The sequence below is a fragment of the Polypterus senegalus genome, chromosome 17, assembly GCF_016835505.1.
Source record: "Polypterus senegalus isolate Bchr_013 chromosome 17, ASM1683550v1, whole genome shotgun sequence".
Taxonomy (NCBI): domain Eukaryota; kingdom Metazoa; phylum Chordata; class Cladistia; order Polypteriformes; family Polypteridae; genus Polypterus; species Polypterus senegalus.
The window spans coordinates 31,049,459-31,071,943 of NC_053170.1; the positions used below are offsets into that span (position 1 = coordinate 31,049,459).

At 38.2% G+C, this 22,485-nt stretch overlaps 1 protein-coding gene across 15 annotated transcripts in view; it reads left to right on the forward strand.

The window, feature by feature from the left end:
- epb41a (erythrocyte membrane protein band 4.1a) overlaps positions 1–22,485 on the forward strand; it is a 234,654-nt gene that overhangs the window by 44,356 nt on the left and 167,813 nt on the right. For 3 of the 15 annotated variants that reach the window (XM_039739697.1, XM_039739698.1, XM_039739699.1), the window contains exon 1: positions 2,885–3,408. The exons of 2 other annotated variants lie outside the window; for them this stretch is intronic. The gene's annotated coding sequence lies outside the window, so the exon portion shown is untranslated. Of the gene's footprint in view, positions 1–1,242; positions 1,405–2,884; positions 3,409–22,485 lie in introns of those variants that run through there. 10 more of the 15 variants (XR_005631025.1, XM_039739703.1, XM_039739702.1 and 7 more) reach the window with 5 other exon arrangements.

Here is a 22,485-nt window from a genome sequence, read left to right on the forward strand (position 1 = left end):
GTGTTCATGCAACATCTTTGGAAATAATGAACCAATGTCTTAATCCACTTTGCTTTTTGATAAAGACTTAATTTTTAAAATATATTTTTTTTCTTTAATTATAAGCCAAATTAATTCATAATGCGTTCAGGAAGTTTGGGAGAACACCATCTATAGGGTGGTCCAGATCTAATTATGCAATTTTCATTACGCTGTAACTTAAGTTTATTACATAGAAAATCACCCGAAAAATCCCGGACCATCGAGAAGTGTGTGAACTGACGACATGAAGAATCGTCTTTGCGCCAAACTGGAATCGTCCCCACATAAATCAAAGTCATCCAGACGATCTGGATCTGCATAATTAGATCTGGACCGCTCTGTACATCAGGGGTCCTCGAGTTTATTGCTGGGTTACACTGTGATTGTAAGTTTTCCTCACAATCGGACTTTGAGTTTAATTGGACCTTTTTATTCTTGGTTTTTACATTTTTGATGCCAATCCAGAAATTGCAAAAGTAAATTTGATACATTTTAACTGAAATGTTGCAAGCATTTATTTGTTACTTAAGAAATTAAAGCTATGTCAGAATTACAGAACATGAGAACCATTGCTCTAAAGTCATCATGTAATACTTTGGATACTGATCTATAAAAGAGAACAGATACGGCAAGAACAAATGCTTATTTTATTTTATTGTGTATGCAGCCCATTGATGTATTGGCTTACTATACACTGCATATACCTGTAGATATTGCAAATGTGGGCATGATGCTGATTTAGGACCACGTTCTCCAAACGTAATACAAACAATATTTCACAAGAATGACCATCCATGCTGCATTTTCTAACCAATTAATCCAATTCAAGGTCATTGAGAAGCAGTGCCTATCCTGCCAAAGTTAAGCAGTATGTTAATCACAATCAAGTAAATCATGTGTTTTTTGTTATGCTGCCTGGTTATGACAGAGATTTTATAGGTAAGTAAGATGGAAGTTTCAAGTAAGATAGTTAGTTGGTTATATTCACTAATCATGGTGCCAAAGTGTGCTGACATGTTGTATGTTGATGAGTATGTGCAAGTAAGAATACAGAACTCCATACATGTGACAATAATGACCCTGTAAACCTACAAACATGTTCCAGTTTTTATAAGTCACAATACTGGTTGGGCACTACCCACCATCTGTGTTTAAAGATTTGTTACTGCTCAGATTGGACACTGCCTACTGATGTGAATTTATTTATTTATTTATCATCAGCAATACAGGAGGACATTTGGTGCAACACCGCTTCTTATCTGGATCAATAGGAACCAGATGAGGTAGCATGGACACATTGGATGCACTCTGGGTCTCTCACATGAGGAGAATATTAGGCAGGCCCCAGTGTGAGATGACCCAATGGTACACCCAGGACTGCTGGTAGGATTATTTTTCTTGATTATCATGGGAGTGGCTGGACATTTGTTAGGAAGAGGTGGAAGATGTTGCTAGGAAGATTGACCTGGTCAGTCCAGGTGAATGTGTTACGACTGTACTTCTCACCATGAAATGAGAATGAAAATTATGTACTTCATACACATTAAAATTTTCATATTAACAAGCAATATGTAGGAATGTAATCACCTTGGCGGCCTGCTTCATCCACTGCCCTTTGCCTGTTATGAATCATTTGTGAGCTCATATCTCCACTTTATAATAAATATTCACACTTTGCAGGAGGAATGTTGATATCTGTTTAGTTAGCCTAACATGCAGAAATCTAGGATGTGGTGAAGTGGAATCTCAAAACTTAACCAATGTCAATATCTGTTTATAGAGCACATTTAAAACAACAGCATCAGAAAGGCTGTAGCCAAAGTGCTTTACATTAAAACATTCAATAAACATAAACAAAATAAAATAAAATACAATAAAACACAATACTACCAGCAGTAAATTGAAAGCAAACACATGACTAAAAAGAGGGAACCATCAGTATCACTGAAGGTCATGGAAAGCTAATGAATAGAAGCGTGTTATCAGTCTAGTTTTAAACAGTTCCATTGAAGGGGACTCTTTTTAATGTAATAAGGTAAAAAATCCACAGAGGAGGTGCAGTAGCTTAAAAGCCCTGTCCCTCTTAGTTTTGCACTTTGTACGGGGGACCACAAACGACAACTGACTAGTAGATCCAACCTCTCTGGATGGCTGGTGTATAACACACAATTCAAATAAAGTAGATGGGAGTGTACCCATGTAGTGATTTTAAAACTAGCAACAAAATGTTAAAATCGGCAAAAAAAATGTAAACCCAGTATAAGACAGGGTTATATGTTTGTATGCAACTGTGACCTGCATTGGGATTGGTGTCTTATCTGGAATTGGTTACTGCCATATGCCAAGGGTTCCTATGGATTCCAGCTCCGTTTGACCCTGTAGTAAAAAAATGGGAACAGGATTAAGTAAAAGTGGCACATTTGTGAATTTGAGACTGATCTAGAAAAGTTACCATTATGCTGACAATAGCCAAATGCCTTGCTAGTGTCTGTTTATGAAACATAATATTAAACAGCCATTCCGATAACTACACATTGCTCGCACTCGTCCTCGTTTCATTAATCTGATCATTTGACTTTATTATTCTTCAAGTCAGCAGAATTGCTCCACACTCGTCCTCGTTTTACTTAATCTGATCATTTGACTTTATTATTCTTCAAGTCAGCAGAAGGTCAGCTATAAAGCACTGCACTCTCTTTAGTGAACTGAATCATTTGGGAAGCTAACAATTGTAAGTACGGCTTGTAGTGCAAATGGTGGACTCTTGCTGGGCTAAAGCTGAACTGATGTATATTTCAGGGTGCCAGCAAGTGCGAAGTCATTGATTTTTTTTTTTATTTTTTTTTATTGTCCATTTATTTATGTCAGGACAACAAATGAGTGCCGTGTTTGCGTTCAAGCTAGTGGTGCGTATACTTAACACGAGAATCCCGTTTTTATTTGGAAAACTAACTTTTTGCGTTTCTTTTTTTTTTTAAGTTAAAACTGTGACGGTATAAAAGTAGGAGTGCCGTTTGTAAAAATTGTTGTTTCAGCGTAGGCGAGGTTATCTTCCTAGCAGAAAGACACTACCTTCCCAACCATAATGCTGTCTTCGTTTCACAGCTGCTCCATTGCCGCCTTCCATTGTTTATCAGCCGCCTGGGTGCTGATAGGCCAAGTCGCCCGACTACTACTCCGCTATTGGCTTGTCTCCGTGAAGTTGTGATCGTTTTGCATACAGAACTCCTCCCATTTACTAGAATCTTAAAACGCCAAAAAAAAGAAAAAAAAATCCCATCCCACACACATGGGTTTGTAGTGGTGCATCTGGTACATGAATGAAACACTGAAGCTCTTACGAGGTTTATTCTCTGATTAGATACTGTAAAAATCAACAACAAACAGGTAAGCCAACGTGAATTGCTGCACCTTTAGTTCTGCGGATATGTTGCATGGTTTGCGCCGCTCATTAAGATGGTGGGGGCGGTTTTTCTCGGTTTGTTTTCCTTTTTTTTAACCTAAGGCGCCATTTTCAGACGTGCATCACCTAAACACCTGCATCTCACTCAAAACAAAAAAACGAAATTTCATCCTTTGAATCGATCGTTTGTTGCATTTCGCAGAAAATGTAAAAGTTGGTCGAATTTGACCATTCGTTTTTAATGAAAAAGATTCGTTTTGAAAAGAAAAAAAACGAGGCAAAATGCATCACTGTGTTTCCTAATGCAAAATTTCGATTTCGCACTGCGTGGTGAAGGGGAGGGCTTGGGGGTCGAAAATGGCTCACGTATCCAGTTCCATCGGGATGTCATTTTTATTTTATTTATTTCTTTATACTTTTTCGACACCTTTTATTCTCAATAGTGTGCAGTGCAGATCGGGTCAAGTTGTGACTTTAACGTATGTGTTTACTGAATGAATGCCTTTGATATGAGTTGACGTAAAAGAAGACAATGCAATTTAATGATTATGATGTTTGTATCAAAATCTGAGCAGGAATCCGGAGCACCTTGTGAAAGATCAAAATCATTAATACAACAACATTTTAATACTGCAGTCCGACAAATCTGACGGAGGTGTTCGCAGGCACGAGGCAACAGTTCATTTTGTTAGTGTTGTCGAGCGGCAGACAAGAAACACATCCGTAATGTGGAATCGTGCAGCGTCGAAAAACTTTTTTTTCTTGCACTTTCATGAGTCTTTTCATTGAAAGCTTTGCTGCCCAGCGAGGAGAGCCCTAAACACTTTGCGTAAATACGCTTTTTTAATTTTGAAAAAATGACCAGCAGCCTGTACAAATTAGATACTGACCCTTTTGTTTTTGATGTGATAGTCTTTGGATGTTGTTTTGATGTATTTTTATCTTGGGCTTCCTGTTATTCGCTAGCTTGAAGCAGGTGTTGTTTACTTGAATGATACGAAACTGTCTTGTACATTTCTAACTTCATTTTACTATTTTATTTATGCTTGGTACAGAGTTATGTTGTAATCTTTCTTGCCATTAATAAATATTGGGTAACAATCTTCGTTTGCAGGTTCAGTAGTCGAATCATGCTTCCGTTCAAATGTGTATTTAAATGGAATTTACAATCAAAATTCTGCACTCTTGGCTTTCATTTAAAATGGGACAGAGCACATTGTTTAGTCGCTTTGATCACTTGCTATAAGGATGTGATAATTTTAGAAAATGATTAATCCAGGTTTGCCTGTGCAGTTCAAGATTTTGGTAGAGTTCTGTTTAGAGCATATGTCTAATCCTTGTTTGGACTGGGAGCGGAGATAAAATAAGTGACATTAAAATAAGTGCCATTCTGATGAAAGAAGCAATTGGGCTGCTTCACAGTTACACTAGAAAATCTATTGACCATTAATCTGTTGTCTCTTGATTATTTATTTCAAGACTTTTGACTGACTTGAATCATAACAAAGTTTAGTGAAGCAGTACCAGAGTATGCTACTCAGTTTTTATCAAATCGCTATATCCTCACTCGTGCCCAGTAATCACAGGGCATGATCTGTAATTCTAATGATGAGGCAAAGAATGAAATTTTGCACTTTAATTGGGGTAATGCCCCAGTTAATTGCTCCATGCATCACTTATACTTGTGCTAGAGGTAAATAAATTGTCCTTGATTAGGTGTTACTTAGGGAAAGCTAAAAATTCCCTTGGTTTTTACTGGAAATACAATAATATACGTTACATTGCAATGTTATATCTGTGTTTTACAGATATTAAACACCTGCACAAAAAATTACGGAAATTGTGGATGTGTAGTGAAAAGAGCACTTTATCAGAAGCCAGCAGAAAATAACATGTATGTGATGTTGCCTAATACTCTTGAATTATGTAATACAGTTTTATATATTCATTTGTGAAAAGGCCATTCTGACAGTTTGAAATTTGAACTAGTCTCTATAGAGATTGTTTTATTTGTTAATAACATATGAAAGGAAAGTTTTTGATATTAGTATGCTAAGTATTGTGTTCTTCAAATTGTTAAATTGTTTTATAAAGTATGATCTAAGTGGTGTTAAATGTATAAAATCTGCAATTAAAAATTTCAGCTGGTTGTTAGGCTCTTTTGTCATTATTTGTAGGTGAATTTTTTTTCCCACCATATGTACTTTATGCAGTGCAAAACATACAGGAGGCTTACAAATGTATGCTTAAGCAAAATTTTGCAATGGATTTGCATTTCTCCATCTCCTGGTGCTAATAGGATAGACTGTCTTTAAGCGCTTTCCCATCACAGGAACTTTTTTCAGGAAAGAGAGACTTATAAGAACTCTGGAACATTTGTAGAATTCCCACCACAGGAACTTGGGCAATTTGTAGTTCATGATACAGTTTTTAGCTCCTACTCCATAATAAATACATTTCATTCAATCGGGTACTATTTTGGGTGAGGCTTGGGTGATGCATTGTGCTGACTGGATAATCACAAACACTGGCACCATCATATAAATCTGTTAGTAGTTTGGACTTTGGAGATTGGTGGAATGCCACATTTTGCACTGCATCACTCTTCTTTGCACGTCACATATTTTGCGTAAAGATTACGGTTCCTGTTGTGCGGTAGGAACACAACACACAAGTGTCCCAGGACCTACATTGTACAGGAATTCATTGGTTCCTGAAAATAAAGTTCCTTCAGTGGGAAAATGTCTATATTGTTACGACTCCAAGTAGTTTTGATACTTAACCCCCATGCTGCCCATATAAATTTGCACCTTCTCCCTGTGCTTGTGTGGGGTTTCTCTGAGTATCCAAGTTTCTGATATATGTCAGTACATGTACAGTATGCTGGGTTAATAGGTGATGAACTGTATCTTTTATTTGATATTGCTGAAATACTTTATGGCTCCGTGGGAAGTGTCAATTTACAGTAGTTAATGATAGATGGATTAATGAGGTGTGAAGTTGTGAATTTGCAAAATTCCTTTCAGTGTTCATTGTCCTGAGTTCTGACAGAACCTTGTTTTGAATTGAAGTTAAAGGTTTATGCAAAACGTTTGAATAGTGTATTTGAGTAGGTTGTGGCTAGCTAAGTTAAAGCATGTGAATGAGTTTTATTGTGGGGTGGGGGGGACGGACTGCACAGTTAAAAGCATTCGGGTGAAGGCGGTGAGTCACATGGTGAAGGGAAACTCTCAGTGGTAGTTCTGAGATAATGTTCATGGTGAGCTTAAAGATGCCTTTGGTGAAATCTATCATGAATGACCTGAAAGAATTGGATTTGTTACTGAATACAGTATTTACCAACTGTAGAAACTAAAGCAGCTGCTTTTGAGGGCATCTTATAAATCGGGACCATTGGAGGTCATGGCTGTCAAGTCATTGATGGTTATTATTTTTATCCTTTTTTATATTCTGCTTTTGCCTTACACTGCAGGAAGGCACTGTAGAGCATATATCTCATTTCCAACATTATACTAGATGTTACTTGGTAACAATTAGACCTTTGTAACTTTTTACACTTCTTTATTATAACCAACTTAAATTTATATGATTCATAAAGTAGATTTGTTTTCTTTAGCTGTAGTGTAACTGCAGTAGTTCTCCCCCTAAACACCTTACTCATTTCCAGCTATTCTGTTAAAGCAATATTCTACTCAAAATATTAAAATATATTTTTTATATGTTACTTATGCTATGTGTTTTGTAGTGATGACAGAGTCAAATTTTTAATCTTGCATTTTAATGGTATGGACATAAAGTTTATGATATAATACAAACCAATGGTAAGCACAAAGGAAATTGATGTGAAAAGCATCTGGGGTATTGGATGTCTCACATTAATAGTGTTGGTCATCCAGTCATTTTTTTGCTAAAATATTGTTAAAAATTTGGCCAGTGAATAAATGGGAAGGAAATCTTCAATAATGCTCCAGCCTAAAATGCAGAGTGTTGCATATTATTTGCTTATTACTGTTATTATAGTATATTCTGCTTAATTCTTGTATGAATTGTCTTATAAATTTACTACTGTGAAAAAAAGGGTTCTGCTTTGCTTCTACATTACCTGCTATTGCTCCATAGATGTTCTGCCACTGCTTTGTAAGCATATAGTCTTGTCGATAACAGTAGCTATATATAGTAAGTTAAGCCTCTATGAAAACTGAGTACAGTATTATGACGTTCAGTGAATGACGTGAGTAGATTGGGGGGGGGGATACTGCTTTTGATTCATCCCCCTGGTCTTTTTACAGCATATAATAAGTGCACGTCTGGTCCACACTAGAGGTCTTGGTTGTCAATGTATGTGGGAATGGTATGCTCTTGATTGCGTGTGCTCCTTTGACTTGTTTCATTGTGGAGGGGGCCTGGCTGTGATCCTCTTAGGAGATGCAGAGAATTAAAACTGGAGCAGCTAAATGGAATATCAGCAACGCCATTTAAACTGCTGTCCAAGATAAGAGATTAAAGCTTGATATTTTGCTTTATCTGTGTGATTGGAACACATCCGACAACTGGGTCTGTCCAGTCCATACCCAGGACAACTCTATTCCCACATACCTTGTTCATTTTCACTTTTTCCTTATGTTAATGTGATTTTAATTAAAACATGTAGAACAAATTAATTTGTTTACAGTTGAACAGAAGTAATATCAGTGTTACAGGCATAGTTTAGTAAACTTGATTGATTCATTTTTTTCTTTCCTCCTTATTCTGTGGTTATGGAATGTGCCTTACATTTTGAAATTAAGTATAGCAGTTTGTACAGTGGCTTATAATTAAGTATGTGAAAGAAATATTTTGTTTAAAATAACAAAGATCAATTAGATGCAATCTTTTTGTCTGCAGTCTAAATTGTTACAGTTATCTGTATTTGTATCTGTCTGTGGTTAAAGAGGTGAACAAGATTTTTTTTATCTAAGTGAACTGGTGCCCTTTTTGTAAAATTGATTTATTAATCATGTGAACCAAATTGCTTGCCTTAACAGAAAAAATTCAAAGCATTGAATAATTGCACTTTAGATTAAAATTTAAAAGTCTTAGTTTTTGTACAAGTATATCTGCATTGTGGAATTTTGTTTTGAAGAAGGTAAAAGCTACACTGAAATTAGCAATAAATAATAACTTCTCCATAGATGCTTGTGTTTGTGCATATCTGTGTACCAACTGTGAAAAGTTTGTTTAGTAAGTCTTTGGCAGTGTGTTACTGAGAACACTTACATTCGAACAATTTAGTAGCTAGCTACCTTTTTACATGTTTTTATTTTTTGTGTTGTAATTTGTGTTATTTTATTTAATTTACTTAAGTATATACTACTAAAAGGTGTACAATATTAATTTGCAGCAGATATGTGCACTTGGCAAACACATTTTCCAATTTATGGTTACATGCTTCATTTTAGAAAGCATAGTCAAGATCTTTTTTAAAACTGTTTTTTTTATTTTATTTATTTCCCCCCCCCCAGCAATTCCAGTATGGCAGGTCTTTTACAACCTCATATTTGGTCTCTGTCTGTTGTGTTTTTTGGCATTCTAATTCTGGCTTGAGTGTTCTACAAATTTATTTTGTTCTAAATCATTTGTGCGCACGAGTGGGCTTGTTTCTTTGCTGTGATAGACTGGTATTCCCTTTTGGAAGAAATTCTCTGTAGTTCCACTGCAGCAGGAATGGATTTATTGTGCAATGTTTTACAGGGGGAATTGATTCATGGATACACAGTTTGTAGTATTTTTACATTATTTTTATATCATTGTAATTATCCATCCTTTAATTTTCTGAATACCTTTATTCCATGGTAGAACCACTGGGTAATCCAGTATCTTCCTGTTCTGTTTTTTTATTTTGCACTTTACCACTCTGAACAATTTAAGAACTTAAAATATGGCAATGAATAATACCATGCTGCCATATGGGTAATCTTGGCCAGTCACATCTGTTTATTTTTTCTGATTTTTAGTCTACTACATTTTTGTAGTATGGTCATACCAAAAAAAAACAAAACAGTGCCATAACTTTTGAAACATGATGTGAGTACAGTAAGGAAGCTTATCTATACTAATAAAAGGCAAAGCCCTCATTGACTGACTCACTCACTCACTCACTCACTGACTCATCACTAATTCTCCAACTTCCCATTTAGGTAGAAGGCTGAAATTTGGCAGGCTTATTCCTTACAGCTCACTTACAAAACTTAAGCAGGTTACATTTCGAAATTCTACACGTAACGGTTAATAACGGTTGACAACGTCCGCCATGTTGAACTTTCTTATTTATGGCCCCATCTTCACAAAATTTGGTAGGCGGCTTCCTTGTGCTAACCGAAACCGATGTATGTACATATTTCGGTGGTGTGACGCTACTGTCAGCTGCCATATTGAACTTTCCAATGTCACTAATTTTCCAACTTCCCGTGTAGGTAGAAGGCTGACCCCATCTTCACAAAATTTGGTAGGTGGCTTCCCTGCGCTAACCAAAACCGTTATGCACTTATTTCGTGGTATGACGCCACTGTCGGCCGCCATATTGAACTTTCCAACATCACTAATTCTCCAACTTCCCGTGTAGGTAGAAGGCTGAAATTTGGCAGGCTCATTCCTTGCAGCTTACTTAGAAAAGTTAAGCAGGTTTCATTTCAAAATTCTATGCATAACAGTCAACAACGTCCGCCATGTTGAACTTTCTTATTCATGGCCCCATCTTCACGAAATTTGGTAGGTGGCTTCCCTGCGCTAACTGAAACCAATGTACGTTCTTATTTCGGTGGTGTGACGCCACTGTCAGCTGCCATATTGAACTTTCCAACGTCACTAATTCTCCAACTTCCCGTGTAGGTAGAAGGCTGAAATTTGGTACTTATTTTGGTGGTATTATGCCACTGTCGGCCGCCATATTGAACTTTTCAATGGTCTTTGTTACTTATGGGCCCATCTTCAAGAAATTTGGTACGCGGGTTCCGAACGCTAACTGAATCCTACTTGCATACATATATATGTCCATAGCCTGCAGCTCGGTCACCGTGTGAGGCGGCGTTGGGTCCCCATCCCAACGCCTCCCACGTTGTTGGCTGCCCGCCTATATAAGGCCGTCTGTCGCTCCAGTCTCTACATTCCCTTCCTTGCTTCGCCACGGTATTCACGTCTCCCTGCTGATAACTACAGCCTTTTTATTTAATCCACGGCTTCTCCGCTGTTTTATTGTTCATTTATTACGATTATAGTTATTGTGTAGGTATTTTAGACTTACTTTACGTTGTTCAGGTACCCATTTCCTTTATCATTCCAACCGTACCCCCATTAACATGTCTATCGAGGTAAGTGACAGTTCTTTGATCGATGGTGATCACCAAGTGGTTTCCATGCCCGGAGATGGCACCTGCCTTTTCCATTCTCTTTGTTACATATTGCACGGCCATATCAGGCTCACTCTTGATATCCGGAGGAACATTATGTCTTATGTATTGAATGACTGGGACAGGTTCAAGGTGTGGACTGATGATAGTACAGGAGATAATTATTCTACACAGGAGCACTAGAAGAGTGAAATGCTTAAGCCCTACACCTATGCATCTGCATGTGAGTTGATGGCTGCCGCTGAATTGTTCGGTTGTCGCTTTCAAGTGTACCGAAATGGCCAAATATTTTACACCTTTGGACAACCGCCAATGCTTCTTAAACATCTTAGATTCACAGGTGACGATTACAGTAGTGGACACTTTAATGTTTAGAAATGTTTAAACTCTCAAAAGCTGGATGTGAAGTTATCAATGAAACTGGTTGTATACTTATAACGCTTGACAGATGCCGAATGTCACTTCAACACAACAAGTCCTGCAAATACTGTCATAATTGAAACAAACCATGAAACTCAAACCGATTATGACAGCAGCAATCCAAGCTGTGAGATTTGAAACAAGATTACTGTTCACATGGCCAACTGTACGTTGCATGCTCAAGAGTAAGCTCAGCGCACAGCTACAGCTTGGTCATATTACAACTGGAGGGCCGAACTGACAACGTGGCATACAAAGAGATCCTTAACAAATAATTATTGGTATATTTTCCCTCAGTTTAAAAGATTTAATTTTCTTCTTAATAAAAATTTTAAGGCAGTACTTTGCGCTGCAAGGTATTTTGCTATATATATATATATATATATATATATATATATATATATATATATATATATATATATATATATATATAATTCACTAAGGCAAGACACCCATGGAAAGCACGCCGGAAGGAGCATGGATTCACTAAGCCGCCAACAAGTAAGATACCTATGGCGCACGCAGGTAGGAGCCACACCCACCAACTCCAAGACTATTGGATATGACGACAACTCGCAGAGCCACGTCCACCAACTCGTGCGCGACGACACAGAAAGAACGGCGTCCTTTATAATCATTTGTCGTAGAGGCCTCATGTACCTCCGAGCCACCTTGACTGTTGATAGAGGCATGTTTCTCGCGGAGATGAGTCTCCATATGCAGCGTGTAAAACAGTTTGCGAGGGGTATCCCATGGGATCCTTAAAACAATCCTTTACAACTGAGGTTAAAACACAATGAAATAAGCAGTCTTTAAAAACCGAAGTTTTCGGTTACAACGCACGGCCGCGTGCACCATAGCAAACTGTTTTACACGCTACATACAGCAATTCGCATCCGCGACAAACATGCGTCTTCTTCACTCACAGACAATTATGTTGCTCTCTCCAGAGTTCCATCTTTTCACTCACTTACTGTTGTATTCTCACACCATCCCGTTTTAGACAACTGTGTCTTTCCAGAAGTGTTTAGCATTCAATAAATAATTATGCATGAGATTGAGTGTGTGTCTATCCGGCGCAGAGAGGCGTGGGTAAGCCGTTGAAACCCATTCGGGCTGCAAACCGTGGAAATCCCACTAAGTGCGACTCATATGCTCCCACTGGTTGCGTCCCTACCCTTTGTGCACACCCCTCTTCCACCTTGTTACTACTGTGGTCGGGAGTCTTGGTGGATTATATATAGAAAAGCAGCCAACGACTCAAGTGACGAGTTGGAGGTGGGCACATGAGCGGGCAGTACATGCTGAACGAGAATTCGGCAGACTAGCATGACGGAGGGAGCTGAATGGACATCCTTCTTTCGTTCCAACCTCCGCGCCGTGCACTCCCATCCCTCTGTCTGGCAGGAGGAGGCGCGCGGACGGTCCGCCAGTTTTCAGTCACGGACGATTGTGTTTTGGTTCGTTCTGTGCATTGTTACAATGTTGCTTTTCTTGCTGATTTATTACATTACCGATTTTTCAAATGTTACTTTTCTCCCTGTGCTTAAAAATCATTAAAAAACCTGCCTGATTATGGGGCCTATGGTATGCCGCGGGTTGGCTAGTTATTATGGGGCGTATGGTATGCCGCGGGTTGGCTAGTTATTATGGGGCGTATGGTATGCCGCGGGTTGGCTAGTTATTATAATATAGAACGGGTTGGCTAGTTATATATTATATATAACTAGCCAACCCGCGGCATACCACACGCCCCATAATCAGGCAGGTTTTTTAATGATTTTTAAGCACAGGGAGAAAAGTAACATTTGAAAAATCGGTAATGTAATAAATCAGCAAGAAAAGCAACATTGTAACAATGCATGGAATGAACCAAAACACAATCGTCCGTGACTGAAAACTGCCGGACCGTCCGCGCGCCTCCTCCTGCCAGACGGAGGGATGGGAGTGCATGGCGGAGGTTGAACGGAGGAGAGGAGGACGCCCATTCAGTTCCGTCTGCCATGCTAGTCTGCTGATTTCTCGCTCAGTATGCATTGCCCGCCATGTGCCCACCTTCAACTCGCCACTTGAGTCGCCGTCTTTGTACAGTCCAGATGTACAGGTACGTGTGACTAACGTAGACTTTTCATTGCTCTGTGCGGATCTGGCTGCTCTTCTATATATAATCCACTAAGAAACCCGGCCACGGTAGTAGTGAGGTGGGAGGGGGGGTGTGTACAAAGGGTTGGGACGTAACCAGTGGGAGCGTATGAGTCGCACTTAGTGGGAATTCCACGGTTTGCAGTCCAATGGGGTTCAACGGCTTGCCCACACCGGTCCATACACGCCAATGTCATGCATAACTATTTATTGAATGCTAAACACTTCTGGAAAGACGTGGTTGTCTAAAACAGGTTGGTGTGAAAATACAACAGTAAGCGAATGAAAAGATGGAACTCTGGAGAGAGCAAAATACAACACAATAGTGAACCCGCAGCATAACAAACGCCGCATAATTATTTATTGATGGTTGAACACTTCTGGAAAGACACAATTGTCTAAAAAGGGAGGGTTTGAGGATGCAACAGAGAGTGAATGAAAAGATGAAACTCTAGACTTTTCATTGCTCTGTGCGGTTTTGGCTGCCTTTGTATATATAATCTACCAAGACACCTGACCACGGTAGCAGCGAGGTGGGAGGGGGGTGTGAACAGGAGCATCTAAGAAGACGCATGTTTGTCGCCGATGCGAATTGCTGTATGTAGCGTGTAAAACAGTTTGTTATGGTGCACGCGGTCATGCGTTGTAACGAAAGCTCGGTTTTTAAAGACTGCTTACTTCATTGTGTTTTAACCTCAGTTGTAAAGGATTTTTTTAAGGATCCCATGGGATACCCCTCGCAAACCGTTTCACACGCTGCATATGGCGATTCACCTCCGTGAGAAACATGCCCCTATGAACAATCAACGTAGCTCGGAGGTGCATGACATGCACATGACATTAACCTGACCTGCACTGCATGTGGCCTCTACGACAGACAAATATAAATGACGCCATTTTTTCTGTGTCGTCGCGTCTGAGTTGGTGGGCGTGGCCCTGCAAGTCGTCGTCGTATCCAATGGGCGTGGCTCCTTCCTGCGTGCGCCATAGGGGGCTCACTTGTCGGCGGCTTAGTGAACCCACGCCCCTTCCGGCGTGCTTTCCATGGTTGTCTTGCCTTAGTGAATTATATATATAGATGTCCATGTCAGCGAGTTCTTGGTGCTGCTTTTTCTGCTTAAAAGTACATTGATAGAGTAGTGGTGTGCAGAGTGGTATGTTGTTCACCTTTTTAATTTTTCTAAAATAAAATTGTTCGGTTTTAGTTGCAACATTTTAAAAACTAAGTATTGGTCCTCTTTCAGCTTTCTCTTTCTGTGTTTCTACCAGAGCAAAAATGGAAGTCAAGGTTCTCTGACTGAAATCATCTGGGAGGTTATGGGTGCTTCTTGTGTTGTACAATACTTTAGTTTTGTTTTATAGGGAAATGTAAATATATACTTCAATAATCTATTGACTTAACCTCCTTATCGTTAGTTCCTCAGGTCTAATGCTTACATGAGAATCTTCAGATTACTCGGACTGTAAAAGTGCTAATAGTGTTACCTGGGCAACGGTGTAGACATGCCTTCATAATGGCATTGCATAAGGAACGTTTTTCAGCAGCCCAGGTGTTGCACGCTTATGACAATAATACGAGCAGGGATGTTGAGGAGCCTCTCATCAGCAGTGACGACAAAGTGAATCTGTCTTCGGACAGTCAGTGATTCTGACAAATCCGAAAGTTTCACTTGCTTGGGTTTGAGTTTTTGTTGACCCTGCTTCAAATAAACCAGAACCACTTTGTTTTGATTTTGTGGGGCAGCTAGGAATAAAAGTGAATATTGAGGGCCAAGATCCACTTACTTACTTGAAGTTATTTCTTGATGATGATAAGATCAAAAGAATTGTTCTTGAGATGAACCATTTTTCTGAACAGTGTTGGGTAAATGACTGCACATCAAAGAAAAGCAGTTTTCACATTCAAAGATATCCCACACAATAGACATATTTTGACCATATATATGGTATTAGCATCATGATTATTATTGTTTTCCATACTTCTGACTTTGTACTTTTATGTTTTGTACATTTTAAAGTAGCAAGATGAGTTTTAATAAAAATCTTTCAAGCCAAAAAATGCATTTACATTTTTTTTTTTAAATGTAATGCTAAGGAGGGTAATATGACCACCTTCAAAACCTCTACCTTCTTTTCCACGTCCTGACATCGTGGCCTTTTTAATTTCGTGGCCTTTGTGACGTGTGCGAGTGTCCCTCCAGGGAATGACATATTTCTGAAAGAATCATTTATTTTTGTCCTTTGCCAAATTGTGTGGGGTTGAAATAAGAATCTCTTTTTCAGTGTGTATTATTGTTTAAATGGCAAATATTTGTAAGCATCAAATATGGAATAACTAGTGGAGTTTCCCTGACATACTGTACAAGCAGATGCTCCTGGTGCACAGTGCAGTTCTCATCACTTTCTAGTGCTCAGCAGAATATACTAAAGGTAAAAATTAAATGTCAGATTTTGAGCTGCTGTAATTTGTAATTATTTTCCAAATTCCATGTAAACTTATACATATTTCTGATGTTTTATACCAAACATTTTCCATCTTTCTTGGATTTTAACATCTCTAATTTGGAGTAATGACATATGGGATAAAATTATCCCATGAAAAATTGATTGTGCAAGAGGTGTACTACAGTATGTTACAAAGTGTTTTGCTCAATTTGAAGAATCCTAGTTCATTTTTTGTAACACATTGAGTGAGTCATGTTTCATATTATCTGAAATTTAAAAAATAATTCTATGAGGATTTTTTTCAGACTTTGTGTAGAACTCATTAATGTAATTTTGAAAGTAATGTGGTGTGCTGAGGTATTGTTGAACCTTTATTTTATTTTCTTAACATACTAGGGGGCTTCGCTTGCCAATCCTCCCAGCCTGCGCTACGCGCTAGCCACTCCGCATCTCTGCTGCTCACGTATGTTGAGTTCACTTTCATCAAACAACAAATCTTTTCATTCTCGCAGATATGTCTCTTCATTGAGAGGAAATACTACTTTTCCCAGATGGCAACACACATTAGATGATCTACAAGTCTCTGATGTAAATAACTCTGTTATTTCACCGAGTAATAATTTCCGTTTGTTTGTGCTAATGCGATCTTTACTATCATTTTTTTGAGACTTTAGAATTTTGGTACTTTTATTATCTCTAACCTGCTCTGCATGTATATAGCGCCAACATTTTGGAATTCTTTACGACGTTCTACTTTGTCATCTACTCTGTCTTTTATTTCGGGCCCCGGGCATGGTTAAATCTCTTGGCACAAAGTCTTGTCTCGCGGGATGTGAAAGTATCTCTCTTAAAAAGTCACGTCTTGTCCCAGGATTTTTTTATTATAATAGAGAAATTATTATAAATAATCTGTTTTAAATGGAAGTTGTGAGAAATTGTGTTGGTGAGAAATGAATTACAGGGAAAATGTAATTTCTTTTAACTACATACAACTGATAATACATTCTATAAAGAAGTTATTGTATTTAGTAGTCTTTGAATGACTTTTAGTGCATCAGATTTTTTTTTTTTTATGTTTTTATCTGTGTAATTTAAGTAGGTTTCAGGCGTGTCTTTGAAATCAAGGAACTTGACTAACAATGCCAAAATCTTTGTGTATGGAGTATGCCCCACTAATTCTTAAGTACCATTGACACGTTTGACGATTACTTCTTAAAGTAATACTGTATTTAAAGCATTTCCTTAATTTGTCAAAGTTAACCCAAAAGACATGGTTCCTTCTAACAAAGCCCAGCAGGTTCTCTCTCATATGAGAAAGAAGCAGCTTGGGGAATAAATAAATAAGCCTGGTACTAGTTAAGCTGTTTTCCAGCTGGGTAGGCAGGCCTCCCTGTAATCCATAGGCCCCTCAAATGTTCCCTGTGTTTGAGTTAAGACACTGTATACTGTACTGCTATGTTTCCCACAGTACTAGAATGTAAAATACTGTACCGATGTTTCTGCTGTATGCACTGTGATTCATGTAAGCGCGTTTTCTTTACCAGAAGCCTTAGACGGTGCAGCTCGTTTCAGCAGCATCTTGGGGCTTTAACCATTAAACTACCACATACTTGGGGGTTAATGCATCCCTGGACGCCAAATACTTCTTTTACTACACTTTGAGTAAACGTCACAATTAAAGAAAAAATGAAATTTTAATGGAACACATTTTTTTTCATTCAAAGATCATCACAATTACTGCAACACTGATCATTTTACACACTGCTAATGAACTGTAAAAAATATTTAAAAAAAACTACTGGAACAATATGTACAAAGTGCAACTGACACTCTGGATGTGTAGTGCATCCAGAAAGTATTCACAGTGCATCACTTTTTCCACATTTTGTTATGTTACAGCCTTATTCCAAAATGGATTAAATTCATTTTTTTCCTCAGAATTCTACACACAACACCCTATAATGACAATGTGAAAAAAGTTTACTTGAGATTTTTGCAAATTTATTAAAAATAAAAAAACTGAGAAATCACATATACATAAGTGTTCACAGCCTTTGCCATGAAGCTCAAAATTGAGCTCAGGTGCATCCTGTTTCCCCTGATCATCCTTGAGATATTCCTGCAGCTTAATTGGAGTCCACCTGTGGTAAATTCAGTTGATTGGACATGATTTAGAAAGGCACACACCTGTCTATAGAAGGTCCCACAGTTGACAGTTCTTGTCAGAGCACAAACCAAGCATGAAGTCTGTAGACCTCTGAGACCTCCTTGTCTGTAGACCTCCGAGACAGGATTGTCTCGAGGCACAAATCTGGGGAAGGTTACAGAAAAATTTCTGCTGCTTTGAAGGTCCAAATGAGCATAGTGGCCTCCATCATCCGTAAGTGGAAGAAGTTAGAAACCACCAGGACTCTTCCTAGAGCTGGCCGGCCATCTAAACTGAGCGATCGGGGGAGAAGGGCCTTTGTCAGGGAGGTGACCAAGAACCCGATGGTCACTCTCAGAGCCCCAGAGGTCCTCTGTGGAGAGAGGAAAACCTTCCAGAAGGACAACCATCTCTGCAGAAATCCACCAATCAGGCCTGTATGTTAGAGTGGCCAGACGGATGCCACTCCTTAGTAAAAGGCACTTTGCAGACCGCCTGGAGTTTGCCAAAAGGCACTTGAAGGACTCTCAGAGCATGAGAAACTAAATTCTCTGGTCTGATGAGACAAAGATTGAACTCTTTGGTGTGAATGCCAGGCGTCACGTTTGGAAGAAACCAGGCACCGCTCATCACCAGGCCAATACCATCCCTACAGTGAAGCATAGTGGTGGCAGCATCATGCTGTGGGGATGTTTTTCAATGGCAGGAACTGGGAGACTAGTTAGGATAAAGGGAAAGATGACTGCAGCAATGTACAGAGACATCCTGGATGGAAACCTGCTCCAGCGCGCTCTTGACCTCAGACTGGGGTGACGATTTCTCAGTTTTTTTATTTTTAATAAATTTGTAAAAACCTCAAACTCTCTTCACGTTGTCATTATGGGGTGTTGTGTGTAGAATTCTGAGGAAATAAAATGAATTTAATCCATTTTGGAATAAGGCTGTAACATAACAAAATGTGGAAAAAGTGATGTGCTGTGAATACTTTCTGGATGCACTGTAAATCACTGTGCCAACTTCGCTTAAACTGGCTGCATGCAAGCAGACAGAGGTAAGTGCAGATGCTTGCAGGCTAGTCTTAGTGCAGTTTGAACTTTATTCATACACTTCAAACAAACATGTCTCATGCAGTAAGTTATCGATTAAACAATTGACAAACATCATAAGGGAGCACACACACCCCATCACGCACCTTAACGGGGCAGAGAATGTCTGGGGAGGAGGGAGAAATAAAGCAATTAGCTAAAAAGGACATGGGGTGCTCAAGCTTTTAAGTAAGTGTAGTGTAGCGCGAGAAGCTGCAATCGAGAAGACGGTGATTTATTTATTTTTATGGTGAAGATTCCAAGGATGTACCCAGCCTTGAGAGACAAAAACAAAGCAAACCGGTAATCAAACAGCAAATAAAGAATGTAATGAAAACAAATGAATTAAGAAAACAACGATACCACCCATTTTCCCCTTACGGCAATTACACATTAAATACAACAAAGCACAAACAAAACGCACACAGTAAATCATGAAAAACAGCAATGGATGAAATGTAATGATGAAAATAGATAGTCCAGAGATCCGCATGTTGAATGGAAATGTATAGATAGTCCTACCGGTAGTTTTTGAAATGGTGAAGACGGGTGGACAGGTTCAGTCCTCATGTACACAGGCAGACGGCAGACAATACAGGCACACAAAACGATCCAGGACAAAATGAATCGGTACAGGTAACCCAACAGAAGGAAAACAGACAGGACCTTGAAATACAAATTACAAAAACTTTTTTTTGCTTTTGGTCACGGGTCCCCTTTTAAAACGCTGTGCTGACATCCTTTGACCAGCACCCTCAGCAGAAGACCAATTGGAGCCACTGCAGGGACTGCTGGAAGTTGCAGTTTCAAATTCTATTGGCTACTTTTACCATCCCAAGCCGCGGTTTTCTCTACAGCTGCTTCCTGTTCTCTCTACAGTACAGTATTGCCACGATAAAAGCCATAAAAACTGCGGAGGATATTTGTGGTTTCTGCTAACAATTATTAGTTGGGTTCTAAGGAAAAATTTGCGAATGACTGAGGCCGCAAACTCTGAACCATGACTTCGCAGTGGTCTACTGTACTAGTCGTAGTTATTTTCAAGCATTCTCCAATACAAAGGAGGCAGGAGCAAGAGCCTATGCTGGCAGTACTGGGCACAATAAAAGAACATGGCCTGGATAGGGTACCAGTCTATCACTCACACTCACACTGGAACTATTTAACTATCCAGATGTAAAACAGACACAAGGAGACAGACTTCTCACAGATAATCAGGTGCTGGATTTGAACGTAGTACAGTGGTTCTTAAGTGTCAGGGCTACTCAATGTGCACCACTGTGGCACCAGAGCTAAAAATATATATTAACCATTTTATCAGATAACTCTTAAATTAACAACATTTACGCTTACAACTTTATATTGATTACTTAGATGTCGTAAAACTGCAGAAAATTATAAACTGACATGAAAAACAGTATGAATAAAAAAAAAGCATTTTCTTAGCTTATTTTATATTTGCTACATTTTTTACTTTATTAGTGCAGTTTTTCCTTAGCAAGTTTGTTTTTTGGCCAAATACGAGTGGAAATTCTACATACAAAATGTATGTAAAGTTCCAGTAGTTGAAATAATATCATCTAGTCTTTGAAATAATATATCTACTCATAATTGAATAATCTAATGTAGACAAAGAATAAGTTGAGACATTTAAAAAAAAAACAGCTGAAATATAATATCAAAATGCTTTTTTGACTGTGTTTTTACCCTCCCCAAACACAATTTTTACCCTGTTAGAGTCTGAAATCTCTGCCTTGTGTTTAAATTTAAAGGAGAGGATTTCCCTTCCAATTTCTAAAGTGAAGATCAAGTCCTGCAGTAAGTTTTTGTTTTTGTCACATTTTGGTAAATCCCATTGACAGAATGAGCATCCTTTCTTTGAATTATAATGTGCAGATATAACCCTCCAGTTTTTTTTTTTAGGAATTAAGTATTAAAATTATTTTTGAAAGTACAGTATTTTGAAAAATTCCAGCAAGATGGACCCAGTGAAATAATTCAAAGGAATACCCTACCCAAAATATTTTTTTTGTTACCTAACCCATGTAGTTTGTAGTTTTGACATTTTTAATATCATGCTTTATGCATCATGTGCAATAACTCTGCATTTTGAAAACAGGACTCTTAACCAGTGAAAGACGGGGAGAGACTAAAAGCACGGTGTTGTGGAAACAAGTTTTTCTTGTTTAATATTCTATGTGGATTTTTCCAGATAAATGTTTTAAACTTGTTTCACCATAAACATTTAGCATTTTGCACATTTTTAGCTTACTTTTTAGTTTAGCTTAACTGACATGTGAATTATGTGACACGAGGTTCGTGAGAATTTATTTTCTTTTTTCCTATGGGTGTTTTTCATACAGTATCGTTTGCCGTTGAACAGAATGGGACACCGTTACATTTCATTATAACATATTGGGACATGTTATCATTGCTTGCATCCATTTCTAAGAATTTAAAGACACCCCTGTTTAGCAAGAGGAGCATTTTGGTTTTGCATTTGAAATTACTCAAAAAGGCACAGTAGTGCAAAGAACAATAAGCTACCTGTTTAATATTGCTGGACTTGTGGTACATAGTTACTTGGTTGGAATGCAGCAAAGGCCTTACCTATTACAGAATTATGTAACTCGGAGATCTGAAATTCCCATGTCTTGAGGTAATAAACCTAAAAATCACAGAACAAAAGAACACCCAGATATTTTCCAATATGCAGTCTTAAGTTAAAGAAATTTGTTGTTTTCTTTTTCGCTCTGTCTTGTAGTAGTAAATAGCAAAATGTCTCTTCCAGGTAATTTATACTTATTATTAACATCACTGAATAGATAATCATGGAGTCATTTCTGAATTTTGGGCTCCAATCACTTCTGCAAAATGTTTGCTCTGCTTTTGTGTGTTGTGCTTTTTTTGTAAGCTAAATAAATGCGATTCCAGCAGACTAAGGACTTAAGCAGTTTTATTTTAGGTCCATTACTACATTGTGCTTTTATTGTAGCAACTGTGGTTGATAATTAAGAAATTTTCCACAATGTATTTGGATAGAGCTTTAATACTATGTGATTATATAACTTTTTAAAATGAAAAAAATATATGTAACTGATTAGACTTTAGTCTAAAACTGTCTTAATTTTACTGCTTGTAAATGCAGACTGTCCCTTTTACACTGATGTAGCATCTGGATATCAGCATTTGCTTTGCTGGCATGAATGCAAGGGGTATGCTTAGAATATTGTATGAGCATTTTGCCATCTGGCTTTTGGTTAGTGATTTTAAAGGATGTGAGTAAGTGCTATCTTTTTGTTTTTTTTTTCTTGTTACAGAAGTGGGTGGATTTGCTTGAATGATACAGCAAAATAAATTTGTATTATTAGGGCAATAAAGTAAAAGTTTAATATACAAATACAGTATGTGATATTTTGATGTTGATTTAATTAGTTG